General features: G+C 40.3%; 1 protein-coding gene and 1 long non-coding RNA gene across 4 annotated transcripts in view; one reads left to right on the top strand and one right to left on the bottom strand.

Moving 5' to 3' along the window:
• Positions 1–282: 282 nt before the first annotated feature.
• Positions 283–27,589, bottom strand: LOC116732533 (uncharacterized). The gene is made up of 3 exons (XR_004341817.1): positions 27,391–27,589; positions 2,567–2,582; positions 283–295 (listed from the first exon to the last, which is right to left on the bottom strand). It is a non-coding gene; the product is annotated as an uncharacterized LOC116732533 (long non-coding RNA).
• Positions 511–27,593, top strand: part of nat16 (N-acetyltransferase 16) — a 31,762-nt gene continuing 4,679 nt past the window's right edge. The window contains exons 1-3 of one of the 3 annotated variants that reach the window (XM_032582765.1): positions 514–640; positions 773–901; positions 19,465–19,691. The gene's annotated coding sequence lies outside the window, so the exon portion shown is untranslated. Of the gene's footprint in view, positions 902–19,464; positions 19,692–27,593 lie in introns of all 3 variants that reach the window. The other 2 variants (XM_032582764.1, XM_032582766.1) reach the window with 2 other exon arrangements.

Raw genomic sequence — 27,593 nt, 5'->3', positions numbered from 1 at the left:
TTGCTTCTGTTTATTTTGGTTCACACACATTTGTTTTGGCACAACTGTGTGAATGTCCTCTTACAGAAACCTACTTCAGTCACAATTGGGTCTGGAGTTTTACTGGACCTGCAGCCTGGAGCAGCAATAAATAACAGAAACGGTTTCAACATGAAGACCGTCAGCTACCAAAGGGCTTTTCTTCATCTGTTCTTGCTCGCTTGACGTTAAATTGGAATCATTTTAAAACCCGTAAACCAGATACTAAAGTCCTTATTTGTTATTACATCTACTCCTAAATCAAATAACCTTTAATCTCGCAATATTTTCCAAGCACAATAGCTTCCCTCAGCTTTGGGGAGCAGAGCTCGTTTCCCCTCCCTTTTTTTAATGCTGGTTTTGTCCCAGTATGGAGTCAAAATTTCATTTAACTTTTTAATGAAAAATTAAAGACTTCAGTTCTGAATACAGAAAAAAAATGAGATGCAGCTTTTATTTGCAAAGCAGACATTTATAAAACAATATTATTTTCAGTTTTTAATATTTGCATTTTTAATATCTAATTTATTCGATATTGTTGGAAAGGGACAACATTTACAGCAGAGGTGCAGGCGGTGGATGGTGGGCCCGGTGTCGGTGTCGGCAGCACGGTCAGGGTCTGGTCAGTGGATGCCTGCTTTGGTATTGAATGACATTGAAACACTTGAGAACCCGAAGCGTCACTCGAACGGTGACGTAGGGGCTTGCAGTGGGCGGGGCTTGTGACTAATGTCTCCGGTGGTTCTCCCGACAGAACCGGTGTGACGGCTGCTCCTCATTCATCAGCGGGACGGTGAGCTTCGTGCAGCGTTGCGATCCCGTCCGCCACTCTGTCTGTTCCGGCATCTGACACCGAGGACACCGCCGCCGGCCACCATCCGCGGTAAGAGCCGAGCTGCGGCGGGGCTGTGGAGCATTGATCGGGTCAGAGAGAATTGATGGCTCAGCGCTGTCCTATAAGGCCTGTGGCTGCGAGAGGGAAAATTACCAGCCATAGCATCATCACTGCAGCATCTCTGCAAAGTGCTTTCCCTCCGAACTCATCCCATCTCATCCACCGCGATCCGCCGCAGCAGCCCGCGATCATTCCCACGCCAGAAACGCGGTCGCCATCAATTGAACGCGTTTCTTGCATTTTAAGGTCATAAATTGGAATTTGGGTCACTACGGTCGTTTCAGGTCCGCTCAAGCCATCCTTTCTCTCTGCCCCCGTTTTCATGGGAGAGCGACAAATAAGAAGTTATAGTTAGGCCATCGGGACACGCTTCCCCTGTCGAAAACGGATACGTGTTGGACAGAAATGGCCCAGGATGCTTGTTTTTTTTTTTTTTTTCTTCCACGTTATGTCCGAATCTCCAGAAAATTTCTTTCTCTTTCTCCGTCTCTCTGCGTAGCCGCTCTGACTGACTGTTTCTGCGAACCAGGCATTCAGCTGTATGGATGGGAAAGCCTGAGTATGCTTGTTAACTGACAGGTGCAGTAATATCAGCGAAATCCAAATGAATATTCAATAATTAATTAATAGTTACAACAACAAAGAAAATGTTTCAGTTACCTAGAAGTGTTAACATTTTAACACTGATGTACAATAACTCTATTTTGAAATTGTGTTGTTAAAAAAAAAGTTTAATAAAACAGAGGAAGGCAGCTTTAGTTGGAAACAGATTTATTTGTAGAAAGTACTTGCTTACATTTTTTTAAATTATTCTTAGTAAGAAATCATTTTAGGTCTTTCCAAATAATTGTCGATAGTTTAATTTGTTCAATTTGACCTTGCAGGGCTGGACTGGTGAGACCTTTGCACATAAATATTCAAAACATTAAAAAAAATAAATAAAATAATTTAACATTAAATTAAAAATGTGATTTAATATACCTCATTGTTAGGTAGACATTTTCTCAATCTGCATACCGCTGTATGAACAACATGGAAGTTGCATTGAATGTTTGAAAGTAGGACATTTACAATAGTAATAAATAATATATAAATAATAAATAAAACATTTCATTTTATTTTCTCTGCACTGTAGAAATCCTGCCTATTCTCAGGATTCCAACAGTCTTGTAACTTCTGGAAATGTGTGAAATCTGCTTCTGTTCTTTTCCATATTTGGATAAATATGAAAAAAAAAACAAAAAAAAAAACGCCAAATTTTGCAGAGAAAATAAAATGTAAAGATGCTTCATAAATGTAATAATTTCCCAATTAATCTAATGTAATCTGACATGTTTAATCTTATTTGTCACTTTTCACTTTGATTCTAACAAATTTGGCTTTTTTGACTTTTGACTTGCTGACTAAAGGAACATTTACAGAAATATAAAAGACAATTTTGCCATTTAAATTCAGGTTGAACTGGACTCCTAAACTGGGTCTAACTTGCTGAACGATGTGCTGACGGTTTTTTTAAAAAAAAATAAAATAAAAACAAATTGTTGAGCAAATCTATTATTTTAACATGTCCAAGAGGTTTAGATCTCAAAATAAAGCTGAGTGCTTGATCAGTCCAGATGCCAAAAAAAGTGTTAAAATGTCTGTAAGCCACACTTCAAAAAAAAAAAGTCTCACTTAGTGTTGTGTTGTTTGATTATTTGTAGGACCGGTGGATAAAAACTCAGCTAATTAAGCAAATTCAAGGTGATTGTTTTCTTTAAAATGCTTACAATGGTATAAAGCAAAAGTAAAAAACAAAAAACATAGAAATCCTGCATTCAAAAAGAGTTGAAATGAGATCATTTCAGAGAATTTCTCCTGTTTTCTGTGGGATTGGAATCTGCTGAGATTGAATCTGGAAAAGAATCTGGAAAACATTCTTGGATCAATAACAGAACAGAAAGCAGTGAAACTGAATGAGAGGAAGAGAAACAGATCATAAGAGTAAAGGGAGACCCTGTGCTCCGTACCAGACAGCAGAGGACTCAGTGGACAGCTCTGATGATGGATAGATATGTGACTGGATAGCTCTGTAATTTAAGGCTGGATGTTTTCCAGCCTTAAATTACACAGCGAGGGTCTTTCATGTTTATCTATTTACCTGTAAAAGTTGGACAAATTAGATTTTAAAAAGTTAACAAAACCATAAAGTTTCTTTACAATAACACCTACACTACCAGCCTGATCTATTCTTTTTTTTACACATGAGATTCAGTAATGAGGGTGCACAGCGGTGCAGGTGGTAGCACTGTTGCCTTGCAGCAAGAAGGTCCTGGGTTCGATTCCCGGCCTTTCTTCATGGAGTTTGCATGTTCTCACTGTGCATGCGTGGGTTTCTCTCCAGGTTCTCCGGCTTCCTCCCACAGTCCAAAAAACATGACTGTTAGGTTAATTGGTCTCTAAATTCTCCCTAGGGGTGAGTGTGTGTGTGTGTGTGCACGGTTGTGTGTTCTGTCTGTCTCTGTGTTGCCCTGTGACAGACTGGCAACCTGTCCAGGGTGAACCCTGCCTCTCGCCCCGAACGTTAGCTGGAGATAGGCACCAGCACCTCCCGGGACAAGGGTGTAATAAAATGTATGGATGGATGGATGGAAGATTCAGTAATGATACATACTAGGCACTTTCTGATCAACTGTAAGGGTCAGAGAGTAGCAGCCTGTGGTGGATCAGCAGGCAGTGTATGAAAACACCAGGAGCGTCTTAATGGATGGACAGTAAACAGAGCGTCAGACTCGATTTCATTTGGACCCACATCAAGATCGAGAACGGCCTCAAAGGGCCAGTTATAGCGGACCGTATTGACAAAACATTAACAAACTGTTAAAATATTAATAAGTAGCTGTCTGCATTCATGAGAACGTTTTTTTTTTTTTAAATGAAATGATATCAAGGCTGAGGGCTGCACAGTGGCACAGTTGGTAGCACTGTTGCCTTGCAGCAAGAAGGTCCTGGGTTCGATTCCCGGCCGGGGTCTTTCTGCATGGAGTTTGCATGTTCTCTCTGTGCATGCGTGGGTTCTCTCCAGGTTCTCCGGCTTCCTCCCACAGTCCAAAAACATGACTGTCAGGTTAATTGGTCTCTTTAAATTCTCCCTAGGTGTGAGTGTGTGTGTGAATGGTTGTTTGTCCTGTATGTCTTTGTGTTGCCCTGCAACAGACTGGCGACCTGTCCAGGGTGACCCCGCCTCCCGCCTGGAACGTAGCTGGAGATAGGCACCAGCAACCCTCCCGACCCCATTAGGGACAAAGGGTGAACAGAAAATGGATGGATGGATGGATGGATGATATCAAGGCTGTATGCAGACAAAACTGCTGATTTGACTGATAAAATAATATTTAAGCAGACAACTGTAATATTGAAGGTTCTGTTTCTACCGTCTAGAGGGCCACAAAAGAACTTCTGGTGGCTGGATTTGACACATGTGACATGAGGTTTGGACTAGGCCTTAAAATGCGGAAGTTCTGATTTGGCTTAGGCGGTTATATGATAGAAATTTTACAGTTTTAGCGAAAAAAAGGTAAAAGAAACGTTCTGAAATATAAATATTATATTATACATATCACAAATTACATACAAACCCATTTAAAATATAAAAATATTACTGAGTAGTTCATTTATTTCAGTGGCTTACTTCAGTAAGTGAAACACAAATTATCTTTATGCTTTAAAGATTACATTTCTGCTAATTATGCTGATTTTATTTTGGTTATGGTAGCACAGAAAAAAAAAACATTTTAGATGAAATATTACTTCAGACCAATAAATAAAGCATTTTCAGATGGACAAACGCAATACCAGATTAAAGCTTGTTATTTTAATCTGACAAACGAGCTCCACAGCCACACTTACTGTAATTTATTGAAGGTGACTATAAGTAACAATACCACAGAGGGAGGAGTCGCTGCATGGAGTTGGCTGCAGTGGGGACTCCACAGTTACAAGCCTGGAAGCCACCTGGACGGTCAAGGCAAAAATAATTTCCCCAGGGAGAATCTTTAAAGAGATTGGGTTTTTCAGCACCATCAATAAAAGTCTTGAATCAACTGGGGAAAAATAATTACCTCACAGTAAATATCTACTCCGTTCTACAACACTGATTCGTTTTTTTTTCTTTCTGTTCCTTCTTTACTTCCGTTGTCTTTTATTGAAAGACAATGCTGCGTTGCTACACTGCAGTGTGGCAATGTAGTAAGAAAGATAGAAACGTAAAGAGCAATAAAGTATTCCTACGAATGCAAGCATAAGGCAGCTTTAAACATTTTTAAAATCTCCAGGTGAATGTTTAGGGAATGTTTTGATACAAAAGATTATTTGGCATATGCATTCAGTCATTTTATTCTTTCAAATACTTTATAGTTGAAGCTTCCTAAAAATGTAAGATTTGCTTCTTTTCAATTAATTTACATTTGAACATCCTTTATTTAACTAAATTTATCTTATCACCTTTGACTGAATAACTGTGATGATGCTTTGTACAATTCTGTTTTTTTTTATTATTTCTTTAAAGGGGCTGTATTATGTAAAATTGACTTTTTTGAGCTTTCCATCATGTTATAATGTTATTCCCTCATCAAAAGCATACACGGAGTGTTGCCTGGATTTCTGCATGTCTGAGAAATCCTTTAATCTCCATGGCAACCAGTCAGCTGTGCAAAACGCCTGGTTGGATCTAGTTCCGCCTTCGAGATGAAACTCCTCCTTGGAGTTCTGCCTCACAGAGAAGCCCTCCCCCACTCTGCGCCCCCACTCTGCTCCTTCAGACTAGCCAGCAGCAATCAGCAAACACCTGCTGGAACTGCACAGCTGCTGGGCTCTTTACAGCAGCCGCTTCTCAGTGACATCGCCGCATCGCTGGTAAAGACATTGTTAAAGGGTTAACAGAGGAGCCATGTAGTGATGACTTCCTGAAGGCAGAGTGTCAGAAAGAGCAGGAGTTTTAAAGAGACACAGGCCCAATTTCAAGGTGTTAAATTAGGAAGTATAAATATTATATAAATATATATTGCATTTTTATAACAACATAGTTGCTTGATTATGCTATAAAATTGCACCATGTCCCTGGAAAACACATTATACTGCCCCTTTAAAAATCCAAACAACCAGTAAATTGAGAAAACAGTGAGCAAATTAATCAATAATTTAAACGAAACCATGAATAGCAATAGTATATTAGCTATGTCTTATGATTCTTGTCATAAGTAAATGTTAAAAAAGTTGAATTGATGAATTTTGTTATCTCTCTTTCCTAGATTTAGAATGTTTCTTGATGACTGAAAATGTACGCCAACTGATTAAATGAAAATACATATTATTTTAGACTGTTTTTTAGTACTGTACCAAGTTTTTATTCTTCAGCTTGACTGCATTTTGTTTGTTCAGTCTTAGTTCAGAACTGGGGTCTGACTGAGGCCATCGTCATGTGACTAGTTCTTTTTAAATTGTGTGCAGGGGTCGTTGGAACATTGACTTAGCATTTGATTTTTGAAGGCCATCTTTCTCATGTTCTTCAGAAAATTTGACTTTATCTGGACACTAGATTTGATACTTACTGGTCTCTAGTTCCTCTGTGTCTGCTTGGTTTACTGTGTCAGTGGGCTGGACTTAGACGTTGTTAGAGTTTTCTTCTAATCAGTGGCTTCCACCGTCGCTGTGGCCAGTATACTATGCAGGACGCCAGGGGGAGTACTTGGTGATTAAATTCCTGGTCTGAACAGCATGCACATCTTTTTCCTTTCTTGTTTATATTCTGACAAATGTACAACAGTTGGTGCACTGGCTTTAAAAAAAAAAATACAACTTAAACATTACGCCAATAGCTGAATATCTGCTTAAGGTAGCCAAAATGGGGCAGCTTAGCTAAGGGAACACAGCTCACAGGAAAACAAGATAAAGTATAATGGCTTCTTTCAATAAAGACAAGAAAACGGAGTGTTAAGACAAATGCATACACAAAAGGAGTGTCGTAATGGGTCTTATCAATAAAAATACAAAAACTGCTACCTTTAATTCAACCTGAAATGTACAGAAAGGGCTGGTTAGCGCACTCTAGTCTTGGATAGTTTTATCAGAAGTCTCAATACATGAACAGGCTTTAAAAGGATTGCTGGACACCACATCAGATCTTGGAGCATCTGCCCAAAACAACACGGACAGTTTTAGCAAATGTTTGATGATACTTCTACTTCACAGCATTGTAGGGTGTCCGGCCACTTTTGGTCCACTTTAAACACCAGAGTTTGTTTCCTCATTGGTTCATAACCTGTTGTGTGAATACATTCAAGGGAACCACAGAGCAGATCAAACAGCTGCACTGAAACCCGCTTTCTGAGGTTGTCTCGGTCCGCTCTCCACATTAACTCCTGCACGGTTCGCTCCTGGTGTGAATTCAGACTTGCCTCAATCTGAACCAGCTACAGGGAGCATAGGCCTTTTTTATACTTCACAATCCACTGTTGCATCATGGGAAGAATTTGCCCTTCAGTGTTGCGAATGCTACCACTGCATGTACTGAAATCATACCTGACTTGCTGTCTCCTGCTGTCAGGATGTTGTGGGTCTGGACGCGTAGAGGATACTGTCTTATTCAGCTTTCAGCGTGCGACTGCAGACACCGTTCCAAAATTAGAAATATTACATCACAAAACTTGCATTGAATGAGCTGCTCTTGACATTCAAAATGGGATTGCTAGTAATAACAGAATTGCAGCTCACAGAAGTTCCATGTTTGTTTTATTTCCAGGTCTGTGCCCTGGCTTTTCTGTCCAATCAAAGTAATTATCGTCTCCTCGGTGGCTTTGTTTACAATTATGAGACATACGGTTTTTTTTATCTATTATTATTATTTCTAGAACATACAAAGTCCTTAAAGTGAAGCAAATGGGTGTGATTGTTTCTGCAGAGGGGACAGAAGGTGAACAGATGAATTTCACAGAATTTCTTGGGAAAAAGTTGTTCCTTAGCCACGTGGTTATTGTCTTTATGTACCGTTTCCCCACACGGCAGCAGTACAAACAGTTTGTGCTCTGGGTGGGTTTGATCAACAGAAATACGACTGGCCTTCCTTTGCAGTCTGCCAGCATATATTAAGTCGAGGTTTGGTAACTGGCTCCCCATGATCCATTGAGCAGTTTTCACCACCCGGGCCATGTCCTTTTTGTCCTGAACTGTGCAGTTGCTGTACTACACAGTTATACTGAGGCAGAAGATGCTCTCAGTCGTGTCTCTGTAGGAGTTTTTGATCGACTGAGCAGGGAATCCAGCCCTTCTCAGTTTCCTGAGGAAGAAGAGTCTTTGTTGGGCCCTTCCTTGTCAGAAAAGAGGTGGTCAGCGACCAGATCAAGTCCGAGGTGATGTGGACGCCCGGGAATTTGATGTTGTCCACGTACTCCACCCCTTCCCCTTGAATGATTACAGGCGTGTGCACTGTCCTGTGTGTTGAACACCAGGTTGTTCACTGAACACCACTGGGACAGGTGCTGCACCTCCTCTGTAGAGGGCCTCATCATTGTTTGTTATCAACCCCTCTATGGTGGTATCAACAAACTTTAGAACCCTGTTAGATGAGTGGATGGCTACACAGTCATGGGTGACCAGTGTAAATAGAACCAGACTAAGCCCACAGCCCTGTGGTGTGCCTGTAGGAGGACCAGGGTGGAGGCTGTTCGGTTCCTTATTCTCACCACCTGAGGCCGGTTGGTGAGAAAGTCCCTGATCCGAAGATGTTGAAAAAATCCAAGGTTATGTAGCTTTACAAATGAGCTTCTCCAGAATGATGGCATTAGATGTTGAACTGAAGTCGATGAATAGCATGCACTACATACTACACTATACAGCTTAACTACTGTATAGTAGTTTGTGGTCGAACAGGAAGTAGCTGCGCTGCTGCGGCTTACCCTGCCAGATGGCGCGGGTCAGCTCGCCGGAGTGGATCCAGCTCCGAGCTGCGCTCTAGCACATCAGGGCCCTCCCAGTGCAGAATGGCGACCTGCCAGTGTGTGATGGTGTTGATGCTCTCCAGCCGCCGCTTCCTCTCATTGATTAAACTGGCCACTTTCTTCATAGCCTCGTAGGCTTGGCTGACACAAAACCAAAAACTATACTTTTTTGCAAGTATAGTTTACTTGCAAAAAAGTACATTCTGAAAGCAAACCACACCAAACAGAAGAAATAAAGTCTGCTTTTGGTCTGGACTAAACGAGAGGACCAATGGACTTTCCTGCTGTGAATACAGCCTAAGAATACCTCAAGGATTAAAGAGAGCTAGACAGGGAGTGATGAGGAGAATGCTAATACTCGGGTGTTCCAAGTCGAACCTTGAAGGCCTGGCATCCTGCATTTTTAAGTTCTCTCCCTCTCAGGTTGTCAATGTTCTACAGAGGCCTGTTAAAGATCCATCATTAGGTCCACTTGTTTTGAATCGGGGAGGATTGTGGCCCTTGGGGACCGACTTTGGACACCACTGTGTTATACTTTTGTCAGTAGAGATGTGTGCTCTCTGTCATTTGTGGTGCTTTTGGTTAACAAGTGATTGCTGACTTTTTGTATGTGCCAAATTAATTTTCAGTTGTTACTTTAGGTTGTGACAGATCAATACATATTTAAATTGATCATTTCCATTTATTGACTTATGTGGACAAACACCACTGGCGTCTCCTTGAGGCGCTATAACAGTGATGGCATTTATAGCATACACCTCAGCCTCCTGGGCCTGTTCTGTAACAGGTTTGCGTATAAAAACAGGTGTAAACTTGATGGCACAAGCAACCAGGATTGCCTTAGCGAAATGAGCATCACAGCAGACGCGATCCATTTAGCATGAATATGAATATGCACAACATGTACTTATCATCAAAAAGGATAAAATAATTGGGAGTATGTTATGCAGATGTAATGACTTACCACCTGCAATGTGATTTATTAAAGGGGCAGTATTACTGTATGTACTATCCAGGCACGTAGTATGATTTTATAGCACAATGAAATAACTATTGCCCCTTTTCCACTGGCTCTACTTCAGCAGCTCTGCTCTGCTCTGAAGTGATCACGTTTCCACAGACCCAACTAGGCCCGTGTTGCCCTGCAACAGACTGGAAACCTGTCCAGCGTGTGCCCCGCCTCTCGCCTGTTGACATGCACCAGCCCCCCCTCGCAAAGCCTGCCAGGATAGATGTGATCAGATAATGGATGGAACAAATATGAAATAAAATTATTGTAAGATAAATGAAAAATATCCCCCAACAACGCCAGTTTTGAGCTGTAGGATTACCTAATAATTGACATGACAACCGTTCATACCCAAAAGCAAACCTCTGACAAACAAACAGTATTATTATAGCAGAGACAGTGAAACTCAGTGTGCTACACTGTGCTAGACATTTTGTGAGTCTTATTAGCCAACACTGAGGCAAGAAAATTCTCCAAAAAGTCATACATCAGGTCTGTAAGGTTATTTGCTGGAGACAGCAGAGAAGTCATCCAAGTCTGAATCCAAGTCTTTTGCAACCAGAGGAAGAATGATGAGGGATCCAAAGTCTCGTTGGACGTGAGTGTGAACACTGTTGGACGCATTTTGCACTTGCAAAAGCGGGTGAGTAATGACTTAAATAATATGAGCTAGAGAAAATCTTGACTTCAGGAAAATGCTTAAAAATAAACAGCAGCATAAAAAGGTGCTTACATGTAAATACAGCAGTTACTGGAGGTCAGTAACTACTATATTTACAGGTCTGGAGCTACGTATGGAATTTACCTACATGAATTGAAGTATAACTACTTCTCTGTAATTGTCTTTGATTTGACTATCAATCATACAGTGTCATTATGACAAAAAATACGATGTTTACCTTCGTCTATTACCTTCATACAGACGAGCAGGAGGGAGACGCTGCAGATCTCCGTTTCATTCAACTGGACATGAGGTCGACTGCAGGCCTTGATGCATCTCTTGCATTTTTCTAGACTCCCTTTGGGCTTTGGAAATGGAATAAATGGCATTTAAACCACAACTGAAACAATTGAAACAGGTAAAACACTTCCTCTCTGCCCTAAGAACCCTCAACTCTTCTTAGAAACAACACAGTGAAAACAAACAACGCAGTAATACATAGCACAGCTAAATATGTAAAATAAGAATTAAAGGCCTGCTACTGTATTAAGGATGTCCTGATTTTTTCTTTGCTTCCCTCATTCAGCTACAGAAAGACACATTGGAGACTTCCAGTGCAATAGTATAGATTTAATTGGGCGTACTGCTAATGAAGTATGTGCAATACTGTCACTTTTTATGAAATGTAAGTGGAACGAGGGGTCTGGAAACACCCAAAGATTGCAACATGAGTGGAGGGCTGCAAATTCACCCCAAGCACAGAAAACAAAAGCCTTCCAAAAATAACTTGAGAAAACTTCAGAGACAAAAGCCTTCCAAAAGCCACTACATTTATCACATCCGTCTTCTGAGAGCGTCAGCTTGGAACAGTGAATTCTATGCAACACTTTAAATTAAATTAGTTCAAGTCATGTGCAAGACGTGGTGGAGCACACCCTGTTAAATCCCCGCTCCCAACGGTCGTCGCTAAGGTGTCTTTTCCCAGTTCCTTCTGTCATGAACCTTTGGTGTTAGAATGAGAATCACAACTTAAATCTTGAATCGATTTGTATGACATCGTCTCCCCTCTGTGCTGGGTCAAACTGAAGTAAACCTTCCTGCCCAGGCCAAGATGTGAAAAAAGGAAATCATAAAACATTTCTGACACAAAATTGCGACTTTAAAAATATCAAAAGCTGTGAAGTATAGGGATGTCAAATTTATTAGATAAATTGGGGAAACTAACAAATATCCTAAATGAATATGGTTCACTCAATTGCTTAATACCTTTATCATGTCAAAATTAAAAATTAGTGTCAATTAGAGAAGGAGGAACATACAGGTGTTAATGACATGGAGGGGAGAATGAATTTAAAATGTCACCTAAATTGGCACCAAATCTAAACAGCATTGGGAGCCACTGGGTACAATGCAACTTTATAAGACAAAGAGGACTAAAATGAAGCCAAAACAGAAATTTCTTTACACAATGCACTGAAACGATTGTTGAGGCCTCCACCTGTGTCTTCTGGAGTTTCTGATGAAGCAGATCAGGCTGAATTATGTTAAAGGACACGATGCTCACAGCACATCTGTCCAGATGACAGTGGGATTGTTGAAGCAGGTGTATGATGGCATTATCAACTCCAGCTCCACGGAAATAAGCAAACAGCTTATGGTCTTGATATGAGCTTGTCTGTTTACTCAGGTGGGCCAACAGGAGTCTCTCCAGGACCTTCATGATGTGGGATGTCAGGGCAACTGGTCTATAGTCGTTATGACTGATGGGTGAGTTTTCTTTGGTACCGGAACCAAGCAGGATGTCTTCCACAACAACAGAACCTTCTCTTGAGTCAGGTTAAGGTTGAAGAAATGTTGCAGAATCCCACAGAGGGACTCTGCATTTTCAGACCTCCAGGACTCTGGGGCTGACGCCATCCAGATTGCAGCCTTGTTCCGGTTCGGTCTCTCCAGCTGCCTCTTTGTCTGACTTCTAGATACAGAAAAGTGGGAGTTGGAGGCAAAGCGAGCAGCAGCGTCTCCTGATTCGGATGAAGACAAACTTGTGGAAGCAGAAGAGGTGGAAGATAAAATATCAGAGGTTTGACAGGAAAGCTGTGGGTCAGAGGAAGGTGGGATGTTTGTCTGGTTGGGGACAGGAGAGGATGATGATGAGCTTGTTCCTTATCTGAACCCGTTGTAGAATGTGTTCAGCCCATTTGCTCTGTCAAAACTTTCATCTACCTGATCCTCCTTTTTCTTGAAGCCTGTGATCTTCTTCATCCACACATCTCTACAGTTTATTCTCCAGATTCTTCTTGCTATTTGTAATCTTGACTTTGAGCTGCTTCTGTATAACTCCCTGTCTCGCTCCTTAAAGGTTTTCTTTTCATGTTCAACAGTTCCTTTAGTTCACTGGTGATCCAGGGTTTGTTTCAGGGAAGCATCTCACTGATCTGGTGATGATGGTGTTTAGTTTATACAGACGGTCACACACTCAGTCATGGCACTGATGTCCTCTCCATGTGGCTGGCAAAGAGCAACCCAGTCTGTAGACTCAAAACAACCCTGTGGGACTTCTTCAGTTTCTTGTGGCTTTAATTGCATTTCATATTTAACGGAAACACAGCAATTTTGAAATTGTGTTTTTTTAGCAGAATATCCAAAACCTTTTAGGCAGAGTTTTATTGGAAACGCAGTAAGACTTAGAGACTTAGATAAAGTTCGGCAGAGACCTGCTAGCAAGTCTTTTGATTCAGATGTGTTGAAGAAGGCAGAGAACAAAAATATGCAGGATACCAGCCCTGAGGACTGACACGGGACAGGCCTGGTATAACCACCGGAGTGGACGAATACACTTTAATGTAAATATATGTTAACTATTATGCAACTATACCAAAACATGATGAATAATAAAGGGGTGGTATAATCTATCTTCCAGGGACATATTGGCATTTTATAGCACAATCATGTAGTTATATGTTACATTCAGTTACTAAAAAAATTCTGTATACATCAAATATAGCCTAAAAGAAATTTGACTTTGCAATTTGATGCCTTGAATTTGACGTCTGTCTCTTTAAGAATCTCCTCTTTCCGGTGCTCCAAACATCATCACTGTTCCTCTCCATGATGCCGTTTGCTGCCATTAGGAGCTTTTATCTATGAGTGCATTTCTTGCTGAACACATGCATCACCAGCATTCAGGGCAGGATTGATATATTACTTTATCAATATGATTTAGTAAAACAATTACTATATCATATTGACAGGAACTCTTCTCCTACTCACCTTTTTTTTTAACCATTTCTTAAAATTTTTGAAATATTTAAGGTGATTTTATTTACCATATGGTCTTTGTGATGCTTTCTTAGGAGTTCATTGTTTTTCTGAACACATACGTTTTTACATGGCAGAGAGGTACCGCTCCCACTATTTTGTATGTCCATTGTAAGAAAATGAGTCTTTATTTTGTCACAGAATGGCTCAGAGGAGGCTCTGGAAGTGAGGAATTAGTGTTTGAATATTTGATTTGCCAGATGAATTGATATAGTTTTGTTGCTTACTTGTAGGTGTGAAAGACAAGAAGGCACAGGAATACTTTGCAGGGTGTTAGAGGAATAGCAAAGACCTGATAAATGGCTTGTGTGAGTTGTGGAAGGTGAAAAAGAATTTTGTGTCGGTTTGTTACTTTTGACTGTGCAGATAAACAGCACAGAAGAAAGATGAACTGTTTAGACTTCCCTAATCTGTTGGCTGTTGTCAGGGGGACCACCAGGAAGTTTGGGTCCCATGACAAAAAATGAACCCCCCCCCTCGCCTTCTCACCTACTGTCATCACGATCTTTTGAGTCTATCTGATTCATCAAAAGCTTTAAATATTAAACTTTACAGGGTTGCAACTGTTTTGCTTCCTTTAGTCCAATATCAGTACTAGCACAATATTTACTGCTGGTGAATTCTACATGCAGCTGTGAGGATCTTGGGTTTCGGTGTTTGTATTTTGGTTAATTTACACAACTGTCTCATGCTGTTCCCTATTGGTTCCAGTTTCCTGATTGTCTCTAGTCTGTATTTAACCTCACCTGTGTTGTCTGCTCCTGGCTGGATCCTGTGTTGTCGCTCCACGTTGCGTCGGCTGTTCCTGAGTGTTTTCTGGATTTCTGACCACATTAAATCATTTTTCCTCCACCTCAACTCTTCCTCATCACCAACTCCACTTCATGACAGCAGCGGTCTGCAGACAGTACAAATGCACTAAAGTCTAAATCTTACTCTCTATTTTTAATTAAAACACAATTATTCTACACAGTATTGAAATGTAAAAATCATAGACACTTAACGTTGATTAGTGTAAAATATAATTTGAACTTTTGACATGTACAGCTTTATAATTAAAACATATTAACATAATCCTCTTAAATTTGCGAAAACAGGTTTCTGATCAAGATGAGAGCAAATAAGTTCTGGAAACCCAAACTATTCTCAAATATCACATTTGACTGACTCACCAAGAGCCCAGCGATGAGCCTTCAATGGACAACATGGGAAGACTGTCTGGAGACAAACTGGACCTGAAACAGTTTTTAATTTATTTTGTATTCTGTTATAGAGTCACAGGCAACGGGCAAAATATACACAAATTAAATCAGACTTCTCAAAAAAAATCCTGCTGTTACCACCTCTTCAGTCTATCTGCTCCATCAAAAGCTTTACATATTAAACTTTAAAGACTTTAAAGGCCTGATGGGATTTTGTTCATTTCATTTAGGAGAACCAGAGTGGAGAAGGTGGTAGAGAAAGTGGCACCATATATCTGTAACATACCTGCTAACTAAGATACTTGATTTGCAAGTACTTTGCTTGAACCTACACTAAGTAAATCAGTTTTGCATAATAATCACATTTGAAACCATGTGATCGGATCCCTACGTCCGCTCCTGTCGTGGGATGTTTCTTTGGGACAGCGATGATGACGAAATGTTTGAAGGAGGATGAAACCTGGTTTCTGATATGGGCGATGTCTGCAGCTGCCCAAGGCTGCTCTTCTATAGGGCGGCATGAGCTCTCTATAAATGCATTACAAATCCTGTTTTTCCAATATATGGGTGAGCTCTGGTCTGCTGGGAACCCTCTGCCTGGTGCAGTGCATGGAACCTGCTGCTGACGTCTGACCAACAGCTTGTGAAAGGAGGATTCTCTTGTCTCCCTAGTGGACTTAATACAAATGCACTATGCAACTACTAATGATAATGATTTTGTGATGTAGCTTGGATCCTGTTGAATGACCATTAATTGGAAGGGGTGTGCTTGGTCTACTATTGTGAATATTTCACAAATTGGAAATATACATAAGCCCATTTGTTTGTGTCGAAGTTGTTAGCCATTTGCTATGTCAGTGTTACTGTCTCTTAAACACTTAGCTTTAGCTGGGAAAGTTATGTTAGCCTTCTGTGATTACTTGCATTAGGCTCATCTCAATAATGTTTTTACAGCCTGTTGAACAGGGATGGATCAATATAAAAATTATTGCTAATATCAATATAAAAATTAATACTGCTTTTATGGCTGATAACTAATATGTGCACATGTCATTTGTTATATATGTACAGTATTTCCATACACTTTCCACACCATGTAAAAGTGACCACAATGCTTTCATTACTTTTCTGCTTCAGCCATTAATCCTGCGCTGCGTCACCATCAGTGTGGTTTGACTGAAGAACCACACGGCAGCCGCCTCCCTTTCACAAACACACACACACACCTACACACCCCCACACACACACACACACACACACGCACCAACAAGATGGAATGCTAGCAGCGGCCCAGTTTTATTTATCTGACCAAAACTCATTAGGTTAGAAAATGACAAACTGATGTTAGTGTTGATATGTAAATAAATTTAATTTATATAGAACCTTAGACAAATAAAATTCATAAATTAATTCATGCTAAACAAAGCTACACACCGATAGAACATGACTCAAAATAAAAACATCATGACCATGAATTTCTACTACTAAATAACCACTGTGAGGCATAGCATTATGAATGTTTGATAATGATACAATTGATACATCATGTATCAATTGTTCTGTATGGTGTCTCAATAAAAATTAAGGGGCACTTCTGAAATATTTTGGAGTTTGTTGAAACTGAAACGTATGTGAAGTCCACTATGTCTCAGAAAGTCCTCAGTAACCTCACAGTCATCAGCATATCAACCATACAATCACTCAGAGTTTATTGAGGACAATAGTCTAAAATATATGAGTATGTTAGTGTCTTACTATGTGAGTTTATAGTTGCTTACATGTTTTTCAAATGAAATATTAAAATCAATTTTAAGTGTGCCTGGGATGGCACACGATAATTTATATGACCTGTCACGGCGCAGCATGTTGGCGCTGAGGTAGGGAGCAGTTTATGATGTGGGAGGAACTTTGATCATATTAATAAAACCACCAAACCTATGGCAAATCAATTGAAAATTAATCAGTGACAGCAGCAGTACGTCAATAAATGTTCCATAAGAAACGGTTTAAATAACCCCCTACTTGGGATTAATAAATGAATGAAAACAGAACAGGTTATGTAGTACGTAGCTTTAATAACCACTGAACTCCATGATGCCGTCAAAACTATTCCCACTGGCAGAGCTCCAGGACCTAAACATTTCCTGCAGAATCCCACAAATACTCTGACACTGCTGCTCTCAACCGTCCAACGGACGGTCACAGAAATTCTGCGTAGCCAGCAAAAGCATTAAAAGCATTAACAATGAAAACTTATGATGACATGGTCCACTTCCTCATCTGACCTGAACCCAGTTGAGAACTTGTCGGAAGTTCTTAAACAGGAGACAGTACAACTCTAGTCGGTCTTTAACAGATCAAGAAACAGAAACTCCATGAATGGTAAGTTTAACACTGTTATCGAAAAGAAGCATGGTCACTTTTTTTTTTTTGAATGTCAGAAATGTTTATTTGAAATTTTTTTTAGTTGTTTGTTTAAAAATCTCACAAAAGAAATTAAAAAAAGTGAAATTGGATAATGTGTATGTTTTATGTAATTGCACAATAATTTGGTACACAAGTAGAGCCCTCTAAGACAAATAAAAGTCTTTAGGAGGTATGACCTAAAACCAACAGAAGAGTCTACCTTTTTGGATCAAAAGGTCATTTTTGAGGGTTTTTGACATTTTACCAGCTTTAGTAAACTTCTCTTAGCTATTCTGAGGTATCATCTTAAAGCATGGCATATTAAAATTTCTAGTAGTTATGGTGTCATGTGGGATGTGGGTGTTTGGAGTGGGGGTTGTGTGGGTGTGTTCTTACCGGGTTTTTGGGGGCGGAGCTCTCATGAGGGTGTCCCCCTCTGGCTGGGATTAGTGACGTCTGCGTTAGGGGGCATGTGCTCGATGTTCGTGTGTTGGTTGGGGGTGACCCGGTACTCAACCTCATCACCCTCACTGATACAGCTGAGTCATCCAAGAACTTCTGTAGATGACCAAAGATTCAGATAGGTCCATGCTATCAGGGAGGTCTGTGCCAAGTTGGGTACTAGGCTACTTTGGATACTCTACCCTTTGTTCTTGGTTCAAAATAATCATAAAGTTCAACTGCCATGTGTCCGATTGACCCATTGACCTGCATGTGACAGTATTTGGGGTGGCAGTTAAAGGGTTAAGTAAGATTTTAAATCCAGACAGGAGCAAAAGTCTCAGAGTGATTCTGAACTCCAAGTCTGAAGACAAATTTGCTAGGGGTCACCATTAATGTCTGGCCCCGGAGTAAAGGACAAAATGCTGTGAGATAGAGAGAAATTATGGTTTTTTTTTTCTAAAAAGAAAGAAAGAAAGAAAGAAAGAAAAGACAACAGACAGAAATAAATCATACAACATGTATTGCTGTCTCTCTTGTTCGTTCTACTTATCATTTGGGATTCATTGACAGGGTACATGACCTGTACTTCTGTAGTGTTCATCGGGGCCAGAGGTCCCCAAAGTGCTTCACACTACATTCAGTCATTCACCCATTCACACATACATTTTTCTTCTGCGCATTTTTAAGTATTGCATTAGAAAAGGTTCATGGAAGATGCAAACTCAAAATAACTTCCTCAATTTTGCAAAAACGTTTTTACATAAAAGAGTCCATGTTCTAAAGTGGAAATGTAAACACAATTGGCGAATCAGTTCTGACTTAACAAACTTCCAGGGTCCAAACCTCCAGCACAGCGGGGTAGAAGTGTCAGCCCGGAGTGGCCGACCAGAGGCAGTCCAGCCTGGGACGGGAGTGGTGGGACACCAAACCAAATTGGAGGGGAGGACTCTCTCCACTTTTCTGAGACATGTGGTCCTTGCTAGTTTGCATCAACATCTGACAAAATTTTTTTTTGTGCAATCTGGTTGATTCGCTCCAAACCACTAGATGGAAACACGCCTAATATGCATTTTCTGTTTTTTCTTTCTTGCAACATTTTAAATATTTTCTCAAAATTCGCTTGACAATTGGATGGAAACATGCTATTCACATGTTAATGGTGGTAACCTACTACACATTACCGACAGCTGACCTTGGTCAGTTTGATAGAAATGAGGCTGCCATGTATCTGCTATATAAGATACAATAATTAAGGTCCAGACTGTCGTGATCCTGCAGTGTGGGTGTTCTGAGTTGTGTGAGTGTGAGTCATCTGCTCCCTAGAGGATCTCTGTGGCAGTGCGTGGGAATCTGGCAGCCAGCACACCTGGGCGACAGTTCCAATCAAGCTGCCAGCAGCATTTAAGGAGCAGCGGAGCCTTCATTCAGTGTCTGATGATTAACCAACACTGGTACTCTGAGCTCCTTGTGCCTCTTTGAGAAGACTAACCCTCTGAGTTTCTCCTTTGAACTTACCTGGTGTTCTCTTGTGTCCCCAGGTTCTGATGAATTCCTAATGGTTCCTCACTTTGGAGAATTTCCTGAGGAACAAGACATCTTCTGGATCTTCAACGAATGGCACAATCGCTTGGCGCTGCTCCCGACATCACCCACACCTGCCTGCCTACCCGCTCCCTGCTGGACGTAAACCTTTGGGTTCCTCAGCTTTAACTGATCACCAGCAGGATCCCAGCCCATAGACCAAACTTCAACCTCCCTTAACACAGTAAGACTCATCTATTCAAGATCATTTGCTTTCCTTTGGCAAGCTTCTAACCAGTCTCCCTCTTTCAGACCCTGTGTAGCGCCAGGCCCCTAGAGAAGACATCTTTTATATATATATTCATTTGTAAATAAATAATTTTCTTTACCTTGTGTCCGGCGTCTGATTCTGCATGTGGGTTGAACGGCTTCAAGGGTTGAGCAGGACAGACAAAGCCTTTAAGAAGCAAATTGCCTTGTTGCGGCCTGTGTAAGGGTGGCTAGATCATAACATGAAGGATCTATCCTTTTCAGACCTTAATCAAAACTTACTTACTTAAAATTAAATAAACCAAATGACAGACTTTCCTTAACTAAAACAGAAAACTAAGTGCACATAATCAGCAGTTCATTCCTACAAACTTCTCAAATGCTTTTAGAGACAGGAAAGTGTGGCTGGTTTGGATGAGCAGAGGATGGATAGTAGAGGTGGGCAAATTGATCCAAAATATCTATCAGTACCTAGTCGGAATAGGATTAATACTAGCGTGGTAAGATAGTTTCAGATTCCCTCTTGAAATTTAGTTTTTGCACTGCACTTTTGCAATAGAGGCGATCCAATCAGAATGCCTTCTTGTGACGAGGGGCTTCTTGACCGTCTCAGGTTCTTTTTGCTCAGGCATCTGAACCACATGACCTATAGATAGAAGATTTCTATGTAGTGTTTTGACACTGCCATTTCTGTCTTCTTGAACTTTGTAAAAAGGCAAGCTTGGTCGCTTAGGTGGTAGGTTTCCAGCAATCTTTGACTTCTTGTCAGGCCAACATTTTTAACTAAGATATCATCTTCCATTTTTACGTGATTCCTTAAATGATCATAGTGAGCCTTGTTTCTGAGATGACTTGTTAGCTGTTTCAGTAGCCAGCTGATAGGCTTCCTGCAATTCCTTTTTCATTTTCTCCACTTACTGGAGATAAGGTATTTCACTCTATCCCTTATCAACAGTCCAGATGTCATTAAGCAGCCTTGCCTCTCTCCCATACATTAAGAAATATGGAGAGCATCGTGTGGTATCATTTTTTGTACAGTTGTATGTGTGTACTAACTGACTGATGTGCTGACTCCATTGCGGTTTCTTGACAGTTTGCAATATTCCAGACATAGAGAATAATGTCCTGTTGAAATGTGGGTGGTAGGGCAAAGTCTAATTTTCTTGATTTTTATCTAAAATCCTTCTTTGCATCATCATCTCCAGAAGTTCCACAATCGTCCCCAGAGCAGAACCAGAACAGAACCAGCCTTCTTTATCAAGTTGTTGAGCTTTTTTAAATCCCTGGTTCTGACGCTGCTGCCCCAGCAGATGATGGCAGAAGAGATGATGCTCTCAACACAAGACTTTAAGGATCTTAGGTAACAGGGCCAGTAGAGAAACCCAGACATCCCAGTTCCAAGCAACTTTCTTCAGGTCCTTCTGGGGAATTACAAGGCAGTCCCAGGCCAGAAAATATTGATGGTGCCTCTAGTGAGTTCTGGGTTTGCTCTGTGGTGTCCTTCCATTGGAATGTGCCTGGGGAACCAGGAAGGGGGGTGACCCAGAAGGCATCCTGATGGATGATGATCTATTTAATAAGAAGGAACCATGGCTCGAGCTCCTTGCACCTGGAATTTCATTTGTTTGGTCATGATCCATATCACTGCTGTCGGTGAGGGTTGGAATGCTGTGTGGCTCAGCTTTTTCTTTACCACAACAGACTTGAGATTTGCCTGCACTACTGCAGACACTGCCCCAGTTCTTCTGTCAATTTGCTGCTCCATCCTCCTCATGAACAAGATAACTAGATACTTTAATTCCTCCAACTAAAACAGAGGCTGATACTATGCGCAGAGGGAGCAGTGCACCTTTTTTGGGTTGAGAACCATGGCCTCCAACTTAAGGACCCAGCATGGTCAGATCGAAGGCAAATTGTCGACATGCGGTCATGTGGTGTTTGGATGTTTGTTTTTAGACAGACCCTTCAGGATCCATAAGATATGCCACCCCATTCCATTGCAGTACACATCATGGATCAACTATTATAAGTTCACAGGTTCAGAGGAGGAATACATAACTGATGGACTGCAAAATCTCATTGTATTTTTTACATTAAAAATTAGAAAGAAACTCATCGGTGAGCCGTTCTCCCACTGCACTGAACCAGAACCGAGCAGGAGGAGTTTGATATTTCAGTACGTACTTCCTTACGGTCTCGAACAATTGCTCCTCAAGATCGACTCCGACTGTAACTCAGTGGTGTTCTGACTATCTGCTACCTTTTCCACATAAATAAGTGCACGTATGAAATTCAGACCAATCACACAACAGGTTTGCATGAGGGGCAAAAGGTTTGCCTGGGTGGGTTGTGACAGGAAGGGGCGGACGACATGAGGCTGACAACAAAATAACACAATTTTCATCAGACAGCTACGACAAAGCAAAGTGATTTTTGTCAGTTTGGCTCAATCATGCAGAATCCTTTAGAGGAACTAACTTTCCTCTCAGTCTTCAGTGCATTGCTAAGTTCCTGGTGAGAAGAACAACACCATTTGCAAAAACCAAAGATGAGACCTTATAGTTCCCTAACCAGACATCCTCCACTCCACAACTCCAATCTACAAGGACCAGTAGCCCCCAAAGCCACTCAGATACGTATACCTGACAAAGTTTTATGATGCAGCAGCGGTTCTGCAGAACAATTTATATTAATAGTTTAATAAAAATGTTATAATCCAAAGAGGAAAACTAATGGTAAGTTACTTTACCAAATATTTTGTGCGGGCATGCAGTGGTGGCGTAGGGGTTAGCGCGACCCATATTTGGAGGCCTTGAGTCCTCGACGCGGCCGTCGAGGGTTCAACTCCCGGACCCAACGATATTTGCCGCATGTCTTCCCCCCTCTCCTTCCCCGTCAGTCTACTGTCATTTAAGGGACACTAGAGCCCACAAAAGACCCCCTGGAGGGGTAAAAAAAAAAAAAAAATACAGTACAGAAGGTGTGTCCAAACTTTTGGTCTGTACTCAGTTCAGACCAAAAGTTTGGACACACCTTCTCATTGAATTCAATGAGAAAGTGTGTCCAAACTTTTGGTCTGTACTGTATATATATTTTGTGCAAGTTAGAGTCCTCTGCAAATAAAATAAAATAAAATCATTGGACAGTATTTGATATGAGGATGAAAACTACATCATGTTTTGATATTGCAAGATTTAGAAGCCAAAATCTAATTATACCCCGGTGTATGTTTTATGATTGTACAGTTAGTTGTATGCAACTGTCTTGTCAAGCTGGTACCTTTAAGAATTGCAGTTATTACCTCTTAAACTGTATTGACCCAACTGACGTCAGCGTATATATATATTTTTTCAACAGTCATTGTTGGCCAACATGTACTACAACAAAAGTTTATGTTGCTCTGGATAAGAATCTGCTGTGAGTCACTGCTCACAAATTCCATTTGTGTGGAGTACACTGCCAGCCAGATGGAAAAAGCCAGCAGAAGCATGAGAGGATAAAAAGAACAATGAATCAATGAGTGCATGTGCGCGAACGCGAGACAGAAACAGGAAAACAAAACAGCATCCAGCTCAGTGACAGGACAGGACCAGACTATTCAGCCAATGTCCTCTGAATGATGGGAAAATACCAGAGTCTGCATAGAGTAACTGCGTCTATCTGTTGTGACTAGACTATGTTTTGACAGCAAATGCCCGGTACAGCTCACATGGCCCTTTGATAGTTTATTGGGACATGATTATTGGAGCAAACCAAAACTCTTAACTATGAAAGTGCTGTTCATGTTTGATGCAGTGCCTGTCTCATAGAGTTGTAAGAAGTGATTTAACTGGGTAAAAAAACTAAACAAAACAAAAACTGATTCTAAAATTAACTTTTTAAAATGAGGTAAATTCCTTCCTTTCATGCTACACATTATGTGACTCATACAATTGTGGAGGGACCCGGGTGGGACTGAAGGAAAGGTTATTACTTATTCGTTCTAAGTTGTTGTCTCTTCCTGCCTTCCTTGTTAATTTAGCTGCTCTTATGGATCTTGACCTGTTTGCGTACTTCTTCATATCGTTCACGTAATGACACAGGGCTACAAGGAAAAACATATTTGTAAGCATGGAAAACTATTCAGGAGTCAATACGTGGATTGGACTAGGTAATATGAGGGTTCTGTTGCAGAAGCCGAGGATGATCCCGGACTACAGAGGGAATTCTTGGTGGGAAAAATTAAGAAACCAAAAAAACCAAAAGCAACCCTTCGCAGGTGGGCAGAGGCGACCTCTGATGGATTCAGAAAGTAAAGTTTGTGTTTCATTTGGAAATTAAGGTCCCAGAATCTCAAGGAAAAGTGGAGACGCACAGAATCCACTTTGAAGTTTGCAGTTTCCACTCAGTGATTATTGTGGGTGTTGGCCTGCTGTGTTTTCTGAAGTCCACAGACAACGCAACCATCTACCAAGAAATTTCTAAAGCACTTCATTCTGCCTTCTACCAAAAGTTTTTAGGAGGTGCTGATTTCATTTTCTTGCAGAACTTCACATCTACAGTTGAAACCAGATATTTGCATTCAGTGAATTAAAAAGACAAATTTGTTTTTGTCATTGTCTAAAGTTCAATCACACCAAACGTTTCTTGTTTTAGCTCAGTTAGAATTACCTAAATTATTTCTATTTGCTAGATACCAGAAAACGTGGTGAGAAAATCTTTTTGATTTTCTTTTTTTATTTTTCAACTTTCCTCAAATTCAAAAGTTTACATACATTTGATCAGTATCAGGTATAACTGTTTTAAACTGGATTTCTTGGGTCAAATGTTTTGGGTTTGACACTTTGACATGATGGGGAAGTCAAAACAACTCATCCTTGGGAACAATTTACTGATGCTTGAAGAATCATTTGTTACACAATTTTATGTCGGTACAGTCATTATGGGAATGTCCAACCATCATGTCTCTCAGGGAGAAGACGGATTGTGTCTCGGATGAATGTGGTTTGGTCCGAAATCAACTCAAGAACAAAAGCCAAAGACAGGATGAAGATGCTGCTGAAGCTGGTAGGACAGAGACATTATCCACAGAGAAACATGTTCTGTATCGACATGGGCTAAAAGGCCACTCAGTGAGGAGGAAACCATTATTTCAAAAGAAGCATAAAAAGGCAGATTGCAGTTTGCAGATGCACACAGGGACAAAGACCTTCATTTTTGGGGACATGTCCTATGGTCCTATGAAATTAAAGTGGAACTATTTGGGCACAATGGCCGTCGTTACAGTTAGAAGAAGATTGTACCATCCTAACTGTCAAATATGGGAGTGGCAGCATCATATTGTGGGGCCGTTTTGCTGCAGGAGAAACTGGTGTCCTTCATAGGATAGTCATCACCGCTTACTGCAATCACTATTAAGCTGTGTTTGAAGCTGTTGTCCTGTGAACCTTCTGTTAACTCAGAAACCTCTCCTCTGAAACTATCATGGCTTTGGGTTTGCCAGACCTTTTCCTGTCAGTTTGTCCCAGTTTTTATGTACCTTTTGATGGCAAAGGAAATTGTACTCAATGACACCTTGACTTTCTTTACAATATCTCTGTGATGCCTAAATTTTTAGGTGTCATGATGGTCTGCCTCTCGTCCTTTGTTAGTTGTCTTTTTCCCAGTATTGTACAGTATTGTACTGCAGCACTATACTGTTTAACAGATTCTCACAAAGGTATGACAAAACAATGTGCTCCAGTGCTACTTTTATGCAAACCCAGGGGCTTGTAAGAAATCCAGAGAATCTGGAAGGCCTTTAGGAATTAGTAGCACCAGCTTTTAGGGTTTGATCAATCTCAATTGCTGCAGATCACTTTAAGTTGTTAACCTATTAAAAAGACAGAGAAAGGTCTTTTTGCATAATCCTGAAATGAACATTAATTTTCAGTCTGGGGTAATCTTACTGGGTTTTTTTGTTGCTTTTTTTAAGTTGGCAGTACACCACTTAGCTTTGTACCATTTCAAGCCATTTGTTGAACTTGCAATTTTTGAACTGCATTAAAATCTGGAAAAAAAAATTGTATTCTAAAACTTTTGACTAGTAGTCTTCGACCCCATTTCATTATCTTTGGTTCTTTTTTATATATATATATATATATTTGCTGTATATTTTTAAAAAGTCCAACCGAGAACTGTGCTTACAAATGAGCTTTTGTTGAAAACCTTTGTACAAAACAACCGTTGGATTGTTTTATCTTGTAACAGTATCCTATATGCTGCCCTTGATCAAATAAACTTCATTTACTATTACACTCATTTGACTCATTTATTTATTTTAGACAGGAAAAGATGAAAAGAAATCGGGCTTGGCTTAGCTTGAAGGTTTGCAAACCTTTAATTGACTTTTAAGAGGTTTGCTGGCCTCAACACTACACTCACAGTTTCGAACCGTTGCTCCTCAAAACTATCCATGCTGATCTTGTAAAGTTTGTCCAGGAGAGTGTGACAAGAACAGCCAGACGACATGAACCCGAGGACAAAATGATGCCATTTCTGTCAAGCAATTGCAGAAATAAAAACTGATTTCTTCACATCGGCCTTCGAGAAGGATCCAGCTCCACATTGAACTGTCACTAGAAGTTTGCCTATTGATTTATTTATTTTTTTTAAATCTGTGCACCACTTTCACATTTACAGTTTTATGATCTACAGATATTTGCAATAAAGAGCTGGTCCATGAGTAATATTGCTCACTATTTCTAGAAAATTTAACATGTTAAGCTCAGAAAAATGAATTCATGACTCATAGGCGTTGATGGCATAGTTACTTTGAAAAAGTAACTTTAATTGGATTTCTGATTACTCCTTGAAAAAGTAACTTAGATTACTAATTACTTGATTTGGAAAGTAACTAAGTTACATCAAAAGTAACTTTAGTTACTTTCAGCAGCTGCTAACAACAACGCTCCGCCACCTGTGAAAATTACATTGATCTTTGCTAATACTTAATTGCAAGTAATTTTATAAAGGTAATATCAACAATGTGTCTCCACTTATAAGGTTGAACTGAAGGAGATATTTTTGAATGTTTACAACAGTACAAAAAAAATGTTAGTAATTTGTGCATGTTTTTGTGTGTTGAACTACTGTCTGGAAAACTCTAAGAAGGAGTTTAGTTGCACAACTTTACGGACTCGTTCACTGGTGGCTGTTTTCACGTTTATTGCGCTGCTCATATTAGTCTTGATGTTTCCAATGTTCTGGATAACTCGACGTAATTCACAGGTAATATATTAACTTGACATTAACAAAGACACAGTGGGACGGATCATCCGGGAAATGATGGACAGGGAGAGCCTGAGTAAAACTACCTTAATGACGGACAAATTCTGGGATTTATGATGAGTCTCTGCTTATTTCCAAGCCCAAATGAGCAACTTCACTTTCAAAAACGAGCTCAAAAAGCTCAACCCGCGACTCATTAATTTTGCTAGCGACTTTAGAAAAAAACAAGCCCAAAGCCACTTATAATAATCGGACTTGGCGACAGAAACTCAAAATAGTTCCTGTTTTTCTACCAACAAAATGTGCATCTCCCTCTTCCCTTCATTGTTTATGTTTCTGCTGATACTGTCGCATAGAAACGGCGATCACTCGACAAGACGCGTAGAGGACATAAAATAAAGTTACAAAAGAAAATAGTAACGCACAGTAACGCAAAGTGGTTTCGACAAGTAACTGTAGTCTGACTACTGGATTTGAAGTAGCAACTCGTTAGATTGTTACTGAAAGCAGTGGTCCGACGTCAGTAACACGTTACTGACATCACTGCTCATAGGTAAGAGCTGCAGGATGTCTTTGCTGGTCTTACTCTGTGATATTTAAAAATGCATTTCCCTCACTTTTTATCTCA

The sequence above is a fragment of the Xiphophorus hellerii genome, chromosome 14 (genome assembly GCF_003331165.1).
Source record: "Xiphophorus hellerii strain 12219 chromosome 14, Xiphophorus_hellerii-4.1, whole genome shotgun sequence".
Taxonomy (NCBI): domain Eukaryota; kingdom Metazoa; phylum Chordata; class Actinopteri; order Cyprinodontiformes; family Poeciliidae; genus Xiphophorus; species Xiphophorus hellerii.
This window is presented reverse-complemented; position numbering and strand designations above follow the sequence as displayed.